The 22,384-nt window shown below is 38.5% G+C and overlaps 1 protein-coding gene and 1 long non-coding RNA gene across 33 annotated transcripts in view; one reads left to right on the forward strand and one right to left on the reverse strand.

Annotated features, from left to right (window-relative positions):
- Positions 1 to 22,384, reverse strand: part of shank3a (SH3 and multiple ankyrin repeat domains 3a) — a 651,448-nt gene that overhangs the window by 442,083 nt on the left and 186,981 nt on the right. The window lies entirely within an intron of this gene.
- LOC138748500 (uncharacterized) overlaps positions 1 to 22,384 on the forward strand; it is a 78,077-nt gene that overhangs the window by 5,728 nt on the left and 49,965 nt on the right. For all 3 annotated transcript variants that reach the window (XR_011348078.1, XR_011348080.1, XR_011348079.1), the window contains exon 2: positions 987 to 1,107. This is a non-coding gene — a long non-coding RNA (uncharacterized lncRNA). The remainder of the gene's footprint in view (positions 1 to 986; positions 1,108 to 22,384) is intronic.

Consider the following 22,384-nt stretch of genomic DNA (forward strand, 5'->3'; position numbering starts at 1 on the left):
AAATTTTGGACTTAAAGATTTGTAGAAGAATACTTTGTCACAGAAACTAGGTGTCCGTTTAAATGTATATACAATGTATAATGCCTGCAAAGTGTACAGGCTAATAATGCACAAATGTTACTTTCTCTTCATATTTCTCAGTTATTATTTATTCATTTTAAATTGTGATATCAACAATTCCCATTAAATTTTCCTTTGGTATCTGACACATAAATTACATCAGGGAAGCACAAGTCATCCAGTCCAATTTGTCGGTTTATTCTCCAGTGAAGCAGTAATCATTTCATGTGGCTTCCTTGTTCTGATATTTGTGGGTGTCCCTTTTCTTCAAACATTTGGGTTAACACTTTTCAAACTGAATTTCAAAAAGAGACTATATAGCATATCTTGCACTGCCAACATAGGAATAATTTCCAGAAGATATAATTTCTTCAATTACTATTCCTAAATGTTTTACCTCTGCTTAATTTAATATAGACATACAGCACAGTAACAGGACCTTCCGGTCCACAAGTCCAATTAATCTACGACACCGGTACATTTTGAAGGGTGGGAGGAAACCACAGTACCTGGAGGAAGCCCACACAGACACAGGGAGAAGGTACAAACTCCTTACAGACAACACTGGATTCAAACCCAGGTTGCGCGATAATAGAGTTGTTTTTTAATCTCATATTTATATCATTTGCAATCATTGGAAGTGATATTTTCTTTCAATCTGTCATGACCCCAAGCATAATTTAAGGAATGTAATAATAAAAGGACACAAGGACAGTCAATGTAAATATATGTAATGAGATGTTGGAAAGAGAACCATATAAAAGGGTAAAAGCTTCAATGAGAGCAGCAGTTGGACCCGGCTTGAAGAGGAACAATAGCACCAAGGGGTTAGATATTGGTGCCAAAACAAAAGGGAGAAAAATTAGTATATTTAAAAAGGGGATTTGTTGTTTATTTCTGTTTTCTTTTTTGTGCTTTTGTTTCAGCGGGACCACCAGTGCGAAGTAAAGAAATACCTGAAGTGAGGAATGCTGTAGAAGAACATACGTTGCCTTCCAGAGACAGATAAGCAAAAATACAGATATCAATAAATAAGACTTAAAATTCGTGAGTATTAATATAAATAGATTGAATGGAAAAATCAAAAGAAAGTGAGTTTTGGCACACCTCAGAAAATTACAGACAGATATAGCATTCGTACAGGAAACACATTTCACAAAGTACCAAAATACCAAACTAAAAAGAGATTGGATGGGGCAAGTAATATCGTCTTCATATAATTTCAAGGCGAGGGGGTAGCCATTTTAATAAATTAAAATGTTCCAGTGGTCATGAAGGAGGAAGTAGCAGATCCAAATGGACGATATATAATAGCTCACTGTCAGATCAACTCAGAGGCTTGGTCACTTATAAACCTTTGTGCACCAAACACAAACAATGAGCTATTTATACAAAGAGTCTTTATTAAAATAGCTGGAGGACAAAACAATGTTTTAATTGGAGGAGATTTCAATTTTTGTTTAGATCCTATATTGGATAAATCCACACAGACAGTGACAAAAACTGAGGTGTCAAAAGCCACACTAAACCTAATAGACCTAAGAGATTATTACACCCCCCAAGCTAGAGACTACTTCTTTTACTCAAAACCCCATGATTCTTTCACCAGAATTGACTATTTCCTAATGTCGGCACAGTTTGAATGCAGGATGGTTGAATTAGAGTATTTAGCTGGATCATTTTCGGACCATGGACATTTGGTACTGTCAGGAGAATTAATGAACCACACTGTGACCAAAGGAAAGATAATTTCAACTGACCCATACCTGGGTTGTGGAAGGATCGTGGAAGTCACATCTTTCATTTCTCCTATGCAAAGAAAAGGGGAGTTGTGACAACCGTCCATCCGAAAGGATATTTCTCAGCAAGAAACGTGACAAGGATTCATGAGTTTTCAGCAGTCCGGTCACTCAGTCTCTCCCACCTCCTTCATGATTACCTCTGGGCATCAGTTTAAGAGACTGCATTTCAACACAGGATTTCTAAGACTGAACTTTGGAATGACTTTCCAGAATTGTGCTTAAGCTGTAATGGTTTTCGTATCACACACACACACACACACACACACACACACACACACACACACACACACACACACACACACACGTATATTAGCACATCGTTGGGTTTGATTTAACTAATGTGTTATATTAGTAGGTCTTAATAATTATATTGTTTTAAAAGAAAACAATGAAACAGTCTTGGGTGAATTTCTATCACTGCTGGTCTCCGACGTAACATCATCTTCAATTTTGTTTGCTAGTCATTCTAATTCTCTATCAAAATCAATAATGCTTATAGTGAAGTGATGCATCCTGTCAGGACCCTAAGAGATATGCATCATATTGCCAATCACTTGCAAAATATCCTTTAATTATCACTCTTTCTCCTCCTGCCTCTTTAATTTTTAATTAAATTTACAATCTTGAATCTAGTTCTAGATTACTTAATTTTTAACAAAATCTTTGAAGCATCATGACATAAAAGGTTTTCCATCATTTGCAACAAATGTAAATACATTTTGTGAAATCCAGCGACAATTTTCTATTAAAAACCATCATGAACTAACCTTGGACCAAGACATGGATAATTAGATTGATCTCAGCACTGGATTTGTGGACATGAAAGTCCAAAAATGTTGTGCTAATCCTTTGATTCTTCTGTTTCCTCTTCTTCAACTAACATACAATTCCACTCTTTGAATTGGCAGTATCTTATAAACTGATGAAATCCCTTTTGAAAATCCAAGTTTTGGGTATTTATTGATCTTTATTTAATTATTTATGAGACCGATTTAATCTCAAAATATTCCTGATGCTCATTTGCTTATGGATTGTAGTAGGAATGACCAATAAGGTCATTCATCACATCCAAATTTCCTTTAAGTCACTCACTGCCTTTGTTGCACCAGAAATAAATCCAGGAATCTCAATCTAAAAGCACAATGGATCACCTTTATAAATTGCAGTAGTTCAAAAAAAAAGGCTGCCCTTTACCATGTTCTCAAGGATAATTAGAGTTGAGCAATGCATGCTGGCCTTGCTAATAATGCCACATCCTAAGGATAAAAAATTACATTGGCCACTGACAAACTCGCTGACCTACCATTACTTGAATTGACACATTGGATATGAATAAATGAATGATTTTTTTAAACCAACCATTTTTGTTATAATATTACTCACAAATGACTAAATCCTCATTATATTTGGAAGATTAATTCCATCCCAACTTTCTCAAATGGAGACTATCTGATATTGATGTGATGACATGCCTGACTTTGGAAAAAATTAAATTTTCTTCTACTGAAAGAAGCTTTAACTTTGACAATTTATGGGGTTCTTTTCTTAATTATTTTCATAATTTATACGATTATTTAGATCTTGCTTTGTGGTTTGGTTTTTTCCTCTTACAATATTGGAACACATATAATTTCATTATCTTCACAAGAGAGGGGTTAGATTATTAGTATAATTTTTACATTATGTCTTTTTTGTCTTTTTCAATGTATCATAGGTTATTTGTAGCCATATGTAATAGAATATCTACTTTGTTGGATACGTATTCTTATTACTATGTACGATTTACTTATAAAACTCAATTTAAAAAATTGAAAAAGTGTAAAAAAGATCCTAAAACCGTGTCTCCCTGTCCCGCATCGGACTTGCCAGCCACAAACGAGCCTGCAGCTGACGTGGACATTACCCCTCCATTAATCTTCGTCCGCGAAGCCAAGCCAAAAGAAGACATTAACCTGCAATTTTGAAAGTATTTGTCCAAGGACATCCAAGTAGATTCTTTATGAATCCAGAACATGCTCAAGAATATGCGAAATGGTTGCCGGACGTGCGTCAAGCATTAACCCGAAGACTGGACAATTGAAGATGGGGAATTGTTTTACTTTAGTTATTGTCATTTGGAAAAGGTTTTTTAATATTGTGGAGATGATTTTATTATAATCGGAGAAGCCAGAGATGTACTGACTGGTTCCTACCAAACCATGGACGTTGTTTTGCAACTTTAGTCGCAACCTGAAAAACGGAGGATGGTAGCATTGTCTAGGGGTTTCATGACAATGTTGGGGAGTGGGGGGGGGGGGTCTTTCCTATATTTCTTTCTTTTTTTCTTATATGTATGCAATCAAGTATTAACTTTACCACTGGATTTTAGGATCTTTTTTACACTTAAGAGATTAGTGAGGAGACAGGGACTGATGAAGGGGAAATACCTTAGAGATTTGAAATGGGAGGTCTACAGCTTCCAAATTTTGAGTACTATTATAAAAGTGACCCAATTACAATCTCTTTCTTCTCCTTTTGAGGAAAGAGAAAAAGTGGTTTGGGCTAATATAGAAATGAATAAAATAGGTGAGTACAAAAGAAATAGACCCTGTTTATCTTGAATAATATAAATGTTATTAACTGGTCAAGAAAAAAAAGGAATAAAATCTATTAAAGATTGTTACAAGGCAGATATAGTATGAAAAATATAACAAATGTTAGATACAGAAGGATACATTATAATTTCATACATTAATTAAATATTGTACTGCAAAAACTTAACAGATTGAAGTCTGACAGTTCAGAAAAGTGCTTTTTGCTGTAAACAGGAAAGAGAAACATTTGTTTATTTTATATGGACATGTCCTAAATCAAATTCCATCTGGCCCAATAATTAATTTTTTTCAACAAGTATTAGACATATGGTTTATAAAAATGTGAAGTTGTATACCTTTGATAAAGAACATATATATATACAATTTAAAGAATAGATATGATAAATTTCCAATAATTTGGTTTCTTACGTAAAAAAATTATATTATAATTTTATCGATTCCTTATGTCAATTAGGTTAAAATATTACTTCCTGGCTCTATTTCATTTTATTTTACTTTATTTGATGTTATTTGTATAAATATATACTTAAATTTAGAAACTAGTGTTATATATTACATAGTGGTGTCTTGCTTTACTATGTATTACATATTTTAAAAATACAATTTTTGTTGTAGTTATTAGACATACTCAAGTTACAATTTATTAATTAGATAATATCCACTGTTGTGATAAAACTAGTCCATCTTTTCTCTCTTTTTTTTCTTTACTTTATTCTTTTCTCTCTTTCGTCTCTTTTTTTAGTTTATTCCTAGGGATTTTTCTGGATGGGGGAGAGAAAATTATTTAAAAAAAACATGTATTGACTTTGATATACAAAATTATTTTTAGTTTTATGTATTTTTGATACATATGCTAAAATAAAATTAGAAAAAAAAACCATTGAGTGCAAGGTTGTTGTTCTGAACCCCTCAACTAGCTGATCTATCTCATTTCTGTATGCTTCTTCATTGCTGTCTTTATTGTGATTTTATTGATGACCATGGTGTCATCAGCAAATTTGTAGTTAGCATTTGTTACTTAAGCTACATGATATTAGGGACAATAGCATATTTGATACTTTTTTTAAAAAATTTCTTGTAAACAAACAATTGAAGCTGGAGATGGATGTCAGAGGTTAACTTGTTATATAACTGTTAGGTCTGCTTTGTTCATGAATGAGTGAGACAAACACCAGGCTGAGTCGAAATCAGGGTTCTTTGTTCTTTATTACCGGATTGTAACACTTGCGACTAACGATGTTAGCCGGAGAATGCATTCTGCCGTTATCAGCAAAATGGTGATTCTTTATACCCTTGGATACATGCTTAGAACATCATCATATCATTACTTGTCCAATGACTAAAACTGTTGCTATCCTTTCCCTGCTAGCTTCCTGCCTCTCAATCCATCAATGTCTCTCTTAAACTGTTGCTATCCTTTCCCTGCTAGCTTCCTGCCTCTCAATCCATCAATGTCTCTCTTATCTTGTAAGTACAAGGATGCATTCTGTTACTCCTTAGTACTGGGTGACTCCTTCTCCGGTCCCATCTCATGATGTTTTACCTAACAGGAGTACAAGGACACCTCCCCTTCTTGTTACTGCCCTGTACAGGGTAACTCCCTACACATTCCCATCTCATGATGTTTTACCTTACAATAACCCACCACATACATACACCTCAACTCACCTATTTTATGTTCAGTGGAAGGTAATAACTCACCTGTGTGAGTTAAGTGAGAATATTAACTCTCTTGGAAGATTGTTTAATTGAACACTTTCTCTCTGTCTGCTGCAATAACAGAGACCTCCCAATGACCACCCATTTCAATTCCCTGTCCCATTCCCATGCTGATATATCTGTCCATGGCCTCATGCTCTGCCAAACTGAGATTACCCACAAATTGGAAGAATAACACCAAATATTCTGTCTGGACCCTCCAACCAGATGGCATTAACCAATTTCTCAGGTTTATTAGGCCCCTTCCCTGTTTCTCACTCACTCTTCCCCTAACCCTCTGCCTCCTTTCCTCCAGCTCCCCACCACCTTCCATCTCCATTCAGATCTAAACCCTCCCCTTATTACCTCAGCTTTTTTCCCTTCTGCCCTCCCATTCACATCCATCTATGAACTCTTGCCTGTTGGCCTCTGCTCATCCTCCTGCCCCCTTCTTCCCTCTTCCCCTGCCACTTTATTCAGGCAGCTGTTTTCTTTTTGATTATGCCTTGACAAAGGGCTCAGGCCTGAAATATTGCTTCCTATAGATGCTATCTGATCTGCTGAGTTTCTCCAGCACTTTTGAGTTTTGCGCTACAATCACAGCGACTGCAGACTTTCTTGTTTACCTCCAATTAACTCACCAGTTTCATGTTGGTCCATTTTGAGTCACCGCTGCTCAAAATCAGGAAATTAACATTCCCTTTATCACATAAATCTACATGCACTCTCTGTTCGGCCATTTGCTTTTGGTGGCTTGTTTGTACAACTTTTGAAAATACTTCATTTGTTTGCCTAATGATTCGTGGTCATTGCCCAAAGAGAGTCAACAAACTAACTTTATTGCAGACACATCGGGAGACTGCATTTGTCGGAATCTGAAGCTAAAGGAACTCACAGTTAAGTCGCATCAATGGGAGCAAAAGAACGGTCACTGTCTTGATAAAGGGTTTTGATGAAGCTTTAACCATTTTTGTGCTTCCATTGATGCTCCTTGACCTGCCAGATTCTCCAGCAGATCATGTTTAACTTAAACTTTCACACTGACTATTCCTGTATATTCAGTATGATGCAATGCCAATATATTTTCTTGCAGACCTGTAAATGTCTATTCTTTTTTCACCCTGGCTTGCATGAAAACTTGTTATGCCAATTGTGGAATAGTTTCAGTTCATCATCTGCACCCTAATCCTATTTTGAGCAACCTTTCATTTCTGTCAATAGCCTCTTTATCAACACTGGATTTTTTAGGTTTTGTCTGCAGTTTCATATGCAGTTACGGCAGAGTTCTCATGCAGTCGTCACATAGAGCATCAGTAATATTCTTCTGCTTGGAAAGCTGTTCTTGAGTGTATTGCCATCTTACAATAGAAGATAAATCCTTGAAACCCCCATACTTGGTTACCTTGATTTAGCATGAATTATTGCCAGTCAAAGCTCATGATTTTATTATCTGTTATTAAAGAATCTACTGTGTTTAAAAACTAATGTAGTGTCAAAGTTCAAAAAAAATTTTTTAAGAACCTCCTTTCTAATTGAACATAATTTTGCTCCTTGCAAGGGAGTAGAAGCATTCATTCTATTTATTTTTAAAACACAGGAGCCTCCAGATGCCTCAAACCACATATTTTAATTTGGTTCACCTCCAGTAAAAATGTAATATTCTGGTATCCAAATGTTCAGAAGTCCTCACTATTAGTCATTTTCGATTTGTCTATTGAGACACCAAAGAGTTCAATGCAAGGCTTCAACTAGTTAGAATTTGTTTAGAAACTAAGACTCAATGCAGCCTAGCCAAATTAGCTATTGATTCAAAGATTGCTGGAAATCCTAGCTATGGGGAGGATTACAGTATCAGCAAAAGGATATAGATTGGTTAGTAAAGTAAGTGAATGGTTAAACATTTTGTAGATCAGGCATGATGAGGGGAAATGTGAAGTTATCCACTTTGATAGAAAAATTAGAAAAGCAAAATTAGAAGGTGGCCATTTTAGATAGCAATGAGAAAAATAATATCATCCAGATCATGCTGAATCTTTTGAACTCGAGATATAGGATTATTGTAGGAAAGAAATACTGAGGTAAAATATAATCATGATCTTATTGAATGACAAAGCAGGCATTAGGGGGCCGAATGGCCAACTCCTGCACTTACAGTATTTCTGATGTTCTTATGAAAGCCTCATGATCACCTGTATGTCTTTGTAGGCTCAGAGTAATAGATCAAACTTAAAGATTTTGTGATAATCAGAATGATTTTATACAAAGAAGCACCCCAGGGTTTTGAATTTCTCTATTTCTCCGGATGAATAGGCTTCCCACAGGTTTTATCAATGCTAATGCACCAACAGATTCTGTGAAAGGGCCAAATTCTTAGAACCATTAGATTTCATCCTCTAATGCTGCAGGAGGAGAAGAAGTATCAAAGCCACCATAGATGGCCAAATAATTAAATTGTGTACAACTGAAGAAAAATATGGAGAAACAAAGAGAAATAAAAAATAGTGATGGTTAAATAAAAACTATACAAGCAGAGAATGCGGAAGAAAGAATTCAAAAACAAACTCTGTCCTGAAATCCCCTTCCACTCCCATGTACTTTATTTTGTGCATCAATTTATTCTCCTCCCATAATCCATATTGTAACCAAAGTTGTATGATTTCTACTGACATTCCACAATCTTCATTCATTCAAAATTGTCAGTCATTGCCCATTCATCTGATCAGGTGGTTAAAATTTAATGCAGAAGAGTATGAAGTGATACATTTGGTAGCAGAATGAAGATAAACAACATATTATGAATAGTATAATTCCAAAGGTGTAAAAGAACCAGGGGTAATTATCTATAAATCTTTGAATATGACAGAAGATTGGGAAAGTGATTTCAAAAAGCTTCATAAACAGTAGCAAAAAGCTCTATGGTGAATGAGTTTTGATGGATTCTTATAAACACACTGGTTCTGTTATAACTGACATGTCCAATTCTTGTAACCCCCATCTTAGGAAGTTCTGGGAAAGAATTCATAAAAGATTAACTTGAATGTACAAAAAAGACTAGCTGAAATATTTCTTAGAGCAGATTTATGAGGAGATCTGATAGAAGTGTATAAAATAATTAAATGTTCAGATGGAGTAGCTAAAGAGAAAATTTCCCCCTTGGAGGCAAGGTTGAGAAGCAAAAGATGATGTTTTAAAATGAATGGCAAAATAATCAGTTTCAGAAGACAAACCTTTTATTAAAAATGTTATTTGTATCGAGTTTACAGGGTGATAGAGGTAGAGTCTGTTGTGTTTTTTTTTTAAAAATAGAACTGGATAAGCACTTGTAAGGAAGATATTGCAAAATTTAAGGGAAACGTTCAGAGAGTAAGATGAGCTGAATTGCTCTTGCAGATACCAAACACGTACTTTAAAGACCTGATGGATTCTTTCTGTACTATTATTATTCTACAGGAACTCAATGTGGTTTCTTCAATGTCTCCCTCAAACACATTTGAACAGCATATTCCCATCTAATTCACATAGTATTCCGACTTGGAATTGTATGACAGACTCAAACAGCAGTGCAGTGAGAGTACCTTCCCCACAGCACTGCAGCAATTTAACATACAACTTGCCACCACCTTCCTAAGGCCAATTAGGGATGGAAAACACATGCTGATCTTCCCAGCAGCATCCACATCACTGAAATTAATATGAGAAGTAATTACAAAACAAAGTATATTCTGAACTAAGTCACTCCCAGAATTTAAGTCTTAATAAAGTCATACAGCATAGAAATAGCCTCCTAGTTGACCACTAGGATCAATTGTATACCAATTCCTTTTGCCATGGTGATACCTTGGTGATTCAAATGTTGATCCAGGTGCTTCTTAAATGTTGTTAGAGTACTCGCCTAAACCACATTCTAAGGCAGTATATTCTGGGTCAATAATCCTCCAGGTGAAATAAAATTTTCCTCAGATCCCCTATAAACCTCTTGGTCCTGTTCTTAAATCTGCCATGAGAAATTAACTTTTCAGCGGCTGATGGACGCAATGAGCCGGGACCTCCCATTTCCGTTCATCTATTTGGATGATATCCTCATCGCCAGCCACAGCTACAAAGACCACGCTGTCCACCTGAGAAAACTGTGCACCCACTTGAGTGAGTTCGGGCTGACAATCAACCCCACCAATTTGGTCTGGACACCATCAACTTCCTGGGGCACAGGATAAACAGACACGGGGCTCCAGCCCTCCCCAAGAAGGTTGAGGCAGTCCAGCACTTCACATGGTTAAAGGGCTACAGGAGTTCACCGGTATGATAAATATTTACCACAGATTCATACTGGCAGCGGCACGCATCAGGCACCCCCTTCACGCTGATGGCAGGCAACTCAAAAGACATTAATTGGGATGAAGTCTTCCAGGGTGTTCCAGTATGCCAAAGAGTGTTGGCCAATGCCACTCTCCTGATCCACCCCAATCTAGAGACACCTACCGACAACAGTCAACGCCTCCGGCACAGCGGTATGGGGCATGCTGGAACAGCTCATTGAGGGCCAGTGGCAACTCCTGAGCTTTTTCAGCAGGCATCTCTGTTTCCACCCATCCACCCACCCCCAGGGCTCAAATATAGTGCTTTCAACTGAGAGCTATTGGTGCTGTACCTGGTGGTAAGTCATTTCCGTTACTTTTTGGAAGGCCAGCAATTCAAGGTCTTCACCAATCACAAACCACTGACCTTTGCCTTCCATAAGGTATCAGACCCGGTAGTTGTCCTGACAACAGAGACACGTCCTAAATATCCGAATTTACCACAGACATACAGCACATCTTGGGGAAAAACAATGTGGTAGCCTATGCTCTGTCACACCCCACGATCAAGTCAATACATGCCCTGTCCCAAGGGGTCAACTATATGGTCCTCGCTAAAGTGCAGCAACAGGAACCTGAAATCCCCGCGTATAGCACAGCTGTTTCCGGTCTCAGGGTGGAGGACATCCCCATTGGCCCAGGTAACTTGACGCCACTGAGTGACGACTCTACCAGTAGCCCCAACCCTATCATTCTGGCTGCATGGAGGCAGCAAGTTTTTGATGCCATCTACAACCTGGTGCACCCCACAAATCCACGCCACAGTCAAAATGGTGGTTAACAGGTTTGTCTGACATGACCTCCTCAGTGGGCCAAAACCAGCACAAACTGTCAGTCCTCCAAAGTGCAGGTTCACATGAGTGCAACAAGTGCAGCGCTGGTTCATCCATTTACGAATTGACGTAGTGCGGCTGTTTGTTACCAGTTTCCTGAGGACTGAGATACCTCTTGGCGATGGTTGGCAGTGCCATGAGGTGGCTAGAGGCAGTCCCACTGGCTGATACCACCACAAAAATCTACACCAGGGCACTCATGGATACATGGGTATCCATATTCAGGGTCCCAGAGCACCTAACCTCAGATAGGGGGGCACAATTCCCCTCTGGACTCTTGGCAGCACTGGATAACTTTTTGGAGACACAGCTCCACCCCACCACGACGTATCAGGCCAATAATTTGGTGGAGTGTTTTCACAGGCACCTCAAGGCACCCTCGATGGCCCGATTCAAGGGTCCCAACTGAGTGAACAAACCGTCTTGGGTCCTGTTGAAGAGTCGTACCGCACCAAAGGAGGACTTCAATGCCTCGGCGGCGGAGATGGTCTACGGTGCACCTTTGATCATTCCTGGGGAGTTCCTGGTCCCCAATAAATGCATGGAAGACCCTGCAGCAACCTGCGAGAACTTTCAGTGAAAACTGGGGTCCCTGGTCCTGTGGCAACCCCACAACATGGCCAGCCCAACCATAACGTCCCCAGGGACTTAAAAACTTGTCAGTATGTATTCATGAGAAGGGGCACACACCGGCTGTCCCTACAATAACCCTATGAGGGACCCTACAAGATCGTCAGGGAGAACGGTTCTACCTTTGTCCTCGACATCAGTGGTAAGGAGGAGACTTTTATCATCAACCATCTGAAAAAGGCATATCTGGACTATATCAACCAGGTCTCCATTCTTCCCCCACAACATAGGGGCAGACCACCCAAGGCTATGGACAATGGCCCGGTCACTAGTTCCAGGGGGTGGGGTCATGCAACGGCTCATGCACTGAGACACTGACCAGCCCACAAAATGGCTGACGAACACTGTGATCACACCCTGGGGTGGGGGGGAGTGGGGTGGGGTGACACTAGCCATCATCCCAGGTGTCCTCCGCATGGCAGGAAGATGGAGAACTCTGGAGGGATGCCGGAGAATCCCAGGCTGGTGCTCTGATGATGCAGGGCCCTGACATCAGTGCCAGGGGCCCATATAAGTGTAACACCCAGAGCAATAAACCAATCTCATTTTCCTAGGCTTTAGTGTGCATGTCGTTCTTCTCTACACTCACATAGCATGAAAGCTACAATGATATACTGCAAGATGCAAACCAAGGCAAAGCTGGCATGCTTTGGATCTTGGGCCGTTCCTTTATGCCTCTAACTTTGCTCTTGCCATCACTCTGATACAGATTAATCTTGGTCTTATCTTTCCGGAATTCTGCAGTCTCTTGGCAAACTGTTTTCTGGCCATCCTTTCTGTGGCTATCTAGTGATTTGCATCTTGTGTTATAGCCTCTATATTTATTTTCATGAAGCCTCTGCAGACTGTAGTCATTAACATGTCCACACCTGCCTCCTGAAGACTGTTTCTGATCTGTTGGACATACGTTTGGGCATTTTTCTTCATTATAATGAAAATACTTCTTTCATCAACAGTGGAGGTCTTCCTTGGAATTCAAGCCCTTTGAGATTACTGAGCTCACCAGTAGGCTCTTTCTTCTTAATGATGTTCCAAACTGTTGGTTTTGGTAATCCTAAGGTTTGGGAAATGTTTCTTACTGTTTTATTCTTGTTTATCAGCCTCATACTGGTTTATTTGACTTTCATTGGCACAACTCTGGTCGTCATGTTGAAAACTAGTAGCTACAGACTCCAAAAGTGATCAAAAGTTTAGAAACAAGCCAAGCTCTCTTATACCTGCACCAATGAAGCAATTAAACATACTTGAGTACTCATAAACACCTGTGAAGCCAAATGTCCCAAACATATGGTGCCCTGAAATGAGGGGACTATGTAAAAAAAGTTTTGTAATTTTTACATGGTCAAACTAAAATGTATACAAATCACCTTGAATAAAATCTGGAATGTACATTTTAATCAAATGTGAATTGTTTGATTACAAACTTAAAATTGGAGCACAGGGGCAAACAAAGGAAAAAAAGTGTCTTTGTCCTAAACATTATGTATTTTCCCTCAATTGAAAGAGGCTGAACAATCACATTGAGGTTTATAAACTCCTGAAGTGGTAGAGGTAGGTACAATCACAATGTATAAAAGACCTTTAGACTGGTACATAAATAGAAAAAGGATTGAGGACATGTAGAAAATGCAAGCAAATGGGACTATCTCAGCCAGGCACCTTAGTAGAAATGAGTTGAGCCAAAGGGCCTGTTTCCATGATGACTCTGATCATATTTCTGGACTATACCATCCTTTTCCATAACTACTTTTAAACTTACCGAATTACAGACACCATCTCCAAAGTGCTCCTGAGTGACAGTCTTTCACAGAGTCACAAACTTTTGCAGCCTCGTCTTGCTCTTCTTCCAACCATCTCTAATTTTGAAACAATAATATTTCCATGTGCTGATCAACACTTACCAGCTTGGCTCCTTGCTTTAAAATCATTGCACTTTTTTGCCTTCTGATCCTTAAGTGTGCCTTATCATGGCTACCTTTGTTTTGAATATTGAACTGACACAGAATGTCTTCCATGTTTAACTGAGCCTGACTTCCAATTGTTCTTCTATTCTATTGTACCAGCTCACTGCCAAATTAGTTTAAAACTTCCTCAAAAATACCAGCAAAACTCCCAGCAATGTTATTGGACCCATTCTGCTCAGGTAAAAACCATCCTGCTTATACTGTCACATTGACTCATGAAAGGTTTCCAATTATTCAAAAATCCAAAATACTTCTTCCTATACCATCCTTTTAGCCTCATATTCATCTAATAAAATAGTCTGTCTGAACTTGTACAACTAGTGTAATCTCATCAACACATTTCATGTAGAAATATGTGTAAGCTAAGATGTGTGCCTTGATCTACTTCTAAAAGCCCAAAGCTGCAAGTTCTCTGACCAAGCTCTTAATTGTTCCACAGCAGAAGATAAAGTATAAGATGAAACCTTGTGCTAAATCCACACTTGTTTGATAGATAATGTTGTGCATTAATCAGATGATACCCATTTAGTATTCAGTAACCAATGCTTATAATTTCACAGCTGAGTAAAGATTCCCACAAAAACAGCTGGCTGTATATGTGGCCATTGGCCAGCTTTTCACTACCACTCTCTAATTAGTATTCAGGCAGTGATACCATTTTCATTCACTTTGCAATCCATCAGACAAATATATAGGCTTTGCTGATCGATTTGAAGCTATTTTTATACCCAGAGAACATGCTGCCATAGTGCAATAGTTTTGAGCTTCATTCAGACTCCTTGTTATTCCTAATATGTCTTCAATCAAATTTTCTCTGGTTCCCAACCCAAGCAGCTCATGTTTACAGATTTAGTTGTGTGGTAATGAAATGCAGTTGGCTTAAGGACACAGTGAAAATGCCTCAGGAGATTGTTGCCTGGATAGGAATGCTGGTTGCAGACAGAAAGGTCCACTTAAACCTGGAAATGCCAGCCCCTTCTTTCGTCAACACACTGCAGTTAATTCTTGCCTTTTGGTGATAAATTCTATATTTTCTATGATTCTGTGCATACCCAAGTACCTGCATGATCTCTCATCCACAGGGCTTGTGTCTCATATTTGAGCCCAGATGGTGAATAACTCCACTTTCCTGGATTCTATCATAGGCATTTCTGCTCTGACCTAACATCATCTAAAAATAGATTTACCAGCAGATTATTTTAGTTTTTGTTCCCCTCTGTGCTGTTGGGAGAATATCCTCAGAGCCTAATCTTGGCTGGTGGACTGAAGATGCTCCCAGTTAGCTGGGATGGAGCTATCATCAACAATAGAAACTTGCTCTGCAGAGAAATGGGTCTTAAGATTAATTACTACACTCTAATTGTCTGCCTACTTCAGATGTGCTAACTTAGGACAGAAATGAAACAAAAACTATATTAGTTTTTTTTTCTTTTTACGAACAGCACGTAACATATTTTTCCAGACGACAAGCTCGTGCCCCCCCAAATACACCAATTAACTTACAACTCCCATATGTTTTGAAGGGTGGAAAGAAACCATATCACTTGGAAGAAACTCACGCAGAAACATGGAGAACGTACAAACTCCTTAGACAGTGCCAGATTGACTCCTGGCAATACTCCAGGCAGCACAGTTAGTGCAACACATTTACAGTGCCAGTGACGAGAGTTCGAATCTGCCGCTGTCTGTAAGGATTTGCATGTTCTCCCCAAGTCTGTGTGGGTTTCGTCCAGGTGCCCTGGTTTCCTCCTACCCTACAATACGTACTGGGGTTGTTGGTCAATTGGGTGTAATTGGGCCGGACGGACTCATGGGCCGAAGGGCCTGTTACTGTGCTGTATGTCTACATTTATATTTAAATATATTTATCCTCCAAATCAGGAAGGAAACACAGAAGTGTAGTTGATCTTACACAATCTAAAGATAGAGTGACAGCAGTAAAGATTAATTATTATCACGATTATTACATTTCAAACCAGAAACAGTCAGAATTTATTATGTTTATTTCAAACGACAAAAACTTACATGGCTACGGCTCTTCATGGAACTAAAATCAGTAAAATTAGATGATTGTATCATCATCCACATGAGAAGATAAAGGGCCAAATGAAGGAAGACAGAGAGGTGGTAGTGAAGAAGCAAAATTCCCTGATTTACATAAAAGATAATAAAGTGCTTATTAGTGAAACATCGACCAATAGAGAAGTCCTATATGCCAGTGGACTAGAAGAATTACCAGAAGCACACAAAATGAGTCTGGAAAGAGGTGCCTTTAGTTGTCTCTTCTTGGAGTGCGAATTCCTGCAAAATGGATGTTTTTGTCTGCTGCCATGAGGAATGTTCTTTTCAGAGCTGAACCCATCCTCTGGTTCCTGCACCCCAGCAAAGTGGTGGCAGCTTTACTGAATTTAGGTAAAGCCCATCAGGAATGATAAAGGTTGAATTTCAGAGGTTCTTTCTGGGTGGAAAACGTTAATGCTTTTAGTTCAATATTGTGACAAATTTCACAATTTTTGATGGGTCACAAATTAATGCCTAGTGATGTATCCAGCAATGTTTTACCACACAAATAAAAGTGAAGTTCGACTGCTAAACATCTGTATTTTGTGAACTAATGGCACTCAAGCAGACGCAGAATCCAAAAAGCAACTAAAGAAAATCAAGTAACGAGAAAGGATTGTGACAGTGCAATTTTCAAAAACTAATTTAAGTGATGTAGGTGTTGTTGAAAGGTAAGCATATCTTCAACTGTCCTTGAGAGGGTGATGGTGAGCCAGTTTTGTAACCACTAATATCCTTGTGGTGAAAGGCCTCCCATGATGTTGGGTATGGCATATTAAAACTAATACCCAGTGACAATGAAAGAATAGTGATATATTTCCAAATCAAAATATTGCATGACTTGGAGGGGAATTCCAGTGTACATGCTGCCCTTGTTCTGCTTTGTGGTATAAATTGCAAGGCTAGACCAGAAGACCAAAAGACAAAGGAGCAGATATAGGCTATTCAGCCCATTGAGTCTGTCCTGGCATTCAGTCATGAACTGATCCATTTTCCCCACTCAGGCCCATTGCCCACCTTTTCCCCATAACTTTTTTTGCCCTGGCTAATCAAGAATCTATCAATCCTTAAATACACTCATTGACTTTCCCCCACAACCACCTGTGGCAACAAATTCCACAGATTCACCACCCTCTAGCTAAATAAAGGTTAAGAAGCGACATCCAAGAGACTTTGACCATTCTCTGCTTTACATTTTGTACATCCCTCATGCACTGCAGCCACAAAGCTGGTGGTGAGTACAGTTGGAAGGTATACCAATCAGGGAATCTGCAACATCTTCGATTGTTCTGAATGTTGTTGAACCAGATGTGGAGTGTTTCCCATCAAACTCCTGGTTTGTACCTTGTGAGTAATAGCATAGCTTGGGGGAAATTTGGCTCTGTCGACTCCTGCAGATTATGGAAATGTGAAACTGCTGATTTAGTCAGGTTTCTTACCGAAAAGCACTGACATGAACTTCAGAGTGCGAGAAGATAAGCTTCCTTGCCATTGATTTTATTCAAGGAAATAGTGAATAAGTAACTTCAGTAACTTTTATCTTTTCATGTGATCCCGTTGTGAACCTGGAGTGATACAATATTCTTTAACTCATTGGAGTTTACTGTGGAAAATAAATAGGAGATGTAATGTATTTTTTTATCCTTGACAATACACTTAATTCTGCAATGAGATTGTATGTATAGCGCACAAAATGCATTGCTACTGGGATTGCAGAAAAAAAAAATCAGTCTTGTGACCATTACAGGGCCTACCGATCTTCCTCAAGCCTGGTCCGGGACAAAGGATTCTAAAATATCAGGACAGGGAACGGATTCTGCATGCAGCAGATGGGGTGCAAGGGAGAGAAGTGGCCCAATAGAATTCAGAAGGGAAAAAGTCCTCTTTTTATCCTGATATAGGTACAGCACCTATAAAAAGGCACAAAGAGTTTGATCCAGTAAAAAAATAAACTTCTAAGAAACAAGGGAATTGGCTTCACACTGTTACATCCAGTGACCCTGAGGGTGTTCCTGCCCGTGGATGAGGAGAAATTCTTTGTAGAAGCCAAAGAGGTGTTGAGATATCTAAACACTCTGGCTGACACCCAGGAGGATTCCCAGGGGAGATAATAGGATGGAGGCCCAAAGAGTTGATCTGGCTGTAAATATAATAGAAATAATGGTTACACTTTGTTTATCACGATGGTTGAAGTTTTAAAGAAGAAAAGTATGTTGGGAGCTTCGGGGTGGCAAAGGAGGCAGCAAGTGTTAGATGGATGCTATAGGCTTGCTCCAAAATGGAGGGGGAATTGTCGCCAATATTTTGGATAGTGTCACCAGGAAGGGTAGGGGTAGATAGGGGGGAAGGGAGAAGGAGAGGGAATTATTTTGGGGGTATTGTTGTATTTTCTTGAATTGTTGGTTTTAGTTTTTTTTTAAGTTTGCTCAGATTTTGTTTCAAGCACGGATGATGCATCAGGAGTTCACAGAAGACAAATGGGACAGAAGATAAGTATCAAAGAACAAGGAGCAAAGGGGGAAAAGGATAATAGAAAAGCTCTGGGGTAATGGATGTGACAATTAAATTTGTAAATTTATAAATTTTAACATATACAACAATTCATCATACAAATGCCCATCATCCCCAGGCCAATGGAATAGTGGAAAGATTTCATTTTGACATCTCAAGTCGGCCTTGATGGCTCGGTTAGAGGGCCCATCTGGGTTGATGAGCTGCCCTGGGTATTACTGGGCATGAGAACAACTCCAAAGGAGGACCTCCAAACTTCATCTGCAGAGCTCGTGAACACTGCTCCATTGGTGGTTCCAGGGTAGTTTGTCCTCTTCCATTCCAACTCCAGCGATGATCTGTTGAGCAGGTTAAGGGAGACGGTAGGAAAATGGACCCTTATACACTCTTCTTTTGTGCCTGAAGACCTCAAAAACTGTGAATATGTTTTCGTCCGAAGTGGAACACTTGGTCAACCTTTACAGATGCCCTATGAAGAACTTTATTAGATACTCAGACAAACTAGGTTGACCTGTATTTTGGACATTGGATGGAAGCCACAGTCTTTCACTAATGACAGGCTTAAACTAGCTCATGTGGACAAGTCTTGCCCATGCAGCAGCCAAGAATCCATTGCAGAGATCAACATCCTAAAAAACAAACAAACCTTTCTGCCAGTTTTGGTATCTTTCAGAATCAAAGTTCTACAATGGCATTATATCACTTTTATCCAGATTTATTTTACATCCTTATATTCTTCCATATTTTTCTAATATTGTTTGTAATCTTACTAAGGATTCAGGTGGGTCAGACATATATAATAGCACATCATTAGCAAGTAAACTAATTCTATATTCTTCTTCTTGTACAACTATAAAGCCCTTAATATCCAGATCCCTTGTTATAATCTCCGCCAGTGGTTCAATAGCTACGATGAATAATGCTGGCAATAGGGGACACCCCTGTCTACTTAAGGGAAAAATAGATGACATTTGATTATGAGTTATTATTTTAGCTTGTGTTTTATGATAGAGTTTTTATCCAATTTATAAATTTTCAGCTTAAACCAAATTTTTCCATCGTTTTAAATAAAGACCATTCTAATCAATTGAATGGCTTTTCTGCATCGAGATAAATACTTATGTTTGGATTCAACCTCGATTTTGCCATGTGTATTATATTGAATGATCTACCTAGACTATTTGAAGAACAGCCAATCTGTTTGCCCATAGTTTTGCTATTATCTGATTCCACCTGCATTGAATTTGCCCATCGTTATTGAATGAAGATCTACCGGGACCAATGCCTAAAGAGAGCGCACAAAATCAGTGAACCGGTGCGGACTCAAAAGGCCAACATGGCCTGTTTCCGCTCCGTAAATGGTTATATGGTTATAACGTCTTCCTTTAACAAATCCCACCTGATCCAAATGTATTACTCACCCAGTCTGTTTGCTCCAATTCTAGCCTTTGCTACAATTTTATACTCTGCATTCAGAAGTGATATTGGTCCTACATAAGGGCCCAGATACAACAATAAAAAGGAACAAAAAAAGGGTATAAAATTAACTATTATTTCAAGATAGTTTCCCCAACTGACTTCGATATACTTAAAATAAATGCAAGTCCTGATGGTGAATGGATCTGTATGGAAGGGGAGGAGGGAAGGAAGGAGGGACTGTTTTGTTTTTGTTTGTTGTGTTTGTGAGGAAAAAGTTTAATATATTTTATATTTAAAATTTCACTATGTATAATTTTTGAAAAAAAAATTCAAAAAAGTGATATTGGTCTGTATAGCCCCTTTCACACTTTCAAGTGATCCCACAAATTAACCGCCAATCGGCCTTTTAAAATGTCTAGTGTGAAAGCAAAATCAGCTCAACGCCAGCATCAGATGACATAATTTCACGCCGGGGATAGATGGCCTCGTCCTTTAGTACAATCCCCGGGGTCTGCAGATGCCAGCGTTGCAACCAGTAATTGCTTTGTGGGATTAAAATGACCTAAGTTTTTGCGTGAGTGCAGGAACGTGAAGGAAGAAGATTAAAATTAAGGTATAAACTTTGCCGTGAAAAAATTGCGGGGGGGAGGGGGGAGGGGGAAAGAGAGAGAGAGGAAATAAATAACAATAGCAGACAATTTTTAAACAGTGTGGGAAAATTGGTAATGCTATAGTGCACAATTTATAAAGACAGTGGGAAAAAGCAGTGGCAGACCTGACTTCCCAGAATTCCATGCAACAGAGAAACCCCTCCATGAATGCTCCGGGCATGCAGCCCTTTCTCTGCCACATGGAATTATTTATAATTGTATGTGATAGCGCTACAAACTTTTCCATGCTATATAAATTGTGCGCTATAGTGCTACCAACTTTCCCATATAATATAAATTGTGCACTGTAGCGCAACCAACTTTCCCACCCTCTTTAAAAATTGTATGCTATTGGTATTTATGCTCGCAATTTTCCACAGTCCTTCATTAAGGATTTTATAGGTCAGCGCAATAACAACAGGGACTGTACATAAAGCTTAATTATGTTATAATTAGGCAGATTAATTTTGTTCAAATATAAGATCATAATACATTGATCAGGATTTGGGGCAGGTCCACCATCACTTAATGCATCATTACATCACCGGTAGAAGGTAGAACAGTTCTAACCCCGGGGATGGCTCCTTGCAAGTGTGAAAGCATTCAGTGTCCCAGTTAGGAGTGGTCAAGTGTGAAAAACCAAACCCCCCATTCCTATCCCAGGACACTGAACGGCCAATTTAGTGGGATGCAAGTGTGAAAGAGGCTTATGATGAGGTTTCTAATGGTCTCTACCTTTCTTCAGTAGCACTGTGATTATAGCAGTTGAAAAGGTTTCTGGGAGAGTTTGGGTCTCCACCACCCAGTCTAACATCTCCATCAAAAGAGGAATAATTAAATCTTTAAATTGTCTATAGAACTCAGGAGGGAACCCATTTTCCCCCAGGAACTTAATGGCCTGCAAAGTATCCAGAGCTTTCTCTATTTCTTCCCTTGTAAAAGGAGCATCTAAATCATCTCTTTCTTAGAGGATGTTCAACATTTGTTAAAAATTCTTCCATCTTGTTTTCATCTCCTACTAATTCTGATTTATATAGTTTCATATAGTATCATCAAAACATATTATTTATTTATTTTTATTACATGTTAATAGTGTCAGCTTCTGTTTCTATTGCATTTGTCATTCTGATGACTCCTCTGCTTTAACCTGCCAAGATAACACTATGTGCTTGTTCTCCTAGTTCATAATATTTTTGTTTAGTTTTTAATATCATTTTTTTCCATTCTATATGTTTGTAATGTTGTCTAATATTCTTTTTTTGTATTCCTGATATCTAATATCATTTTTTCTAATTTTGTTATATCCTTCTCTAGGCCTTCTAATTCTCTCACATATTCTCTCTTTATATTTTTAGTGTAAGAAATAATTTGTCACCTCAAATAAGCTTTAAGCATATTCCATATTAGTGGAGGGAAAATTCTTTTCACAAAATATTTCTATCTGCCTAATAAAAATCACAAAAATCCATCCTTTTTAATAATGTTAATGGCGAGTAGTCTGATAAAAATCTTGTCAAATACTCAATTTTTACCACTCTACTTTGTAACTGGGCAGACATTAAAAATAAGTCAATCCTCACGTGTGAATCTTGTACCCTTGATTAGAATGAATAGTCTCTATCTAAGGGGTTGAGCCGCCTCCATATATTAGATTTAAATCCTTTATAATTGATGTGTTGTTTTGTCCAATATAGGATCTCAACAGAAATTAAAATCTCCCAATCAATATATTTTGCCATCTCCCTGCAGTTTTTAAAAAAAAATATACTTCATAAAGACTTCATTGTCATCATTTGGGGTGTAAATA

This window comes from Narcine bancroftii, chromosome 13, assembly GCF_036971445.1.
Source record: "Narcine bancroftii isolate sNarBan1 chromosome 13, sNarBan1.hap1, whole genome shotgun sequence".
NCBI lineage: Eukaryota > Metazoa > Chordata > Chondrichthyes > Torpediniformes > Narcinidae > Narcine > Narcine bancroftii.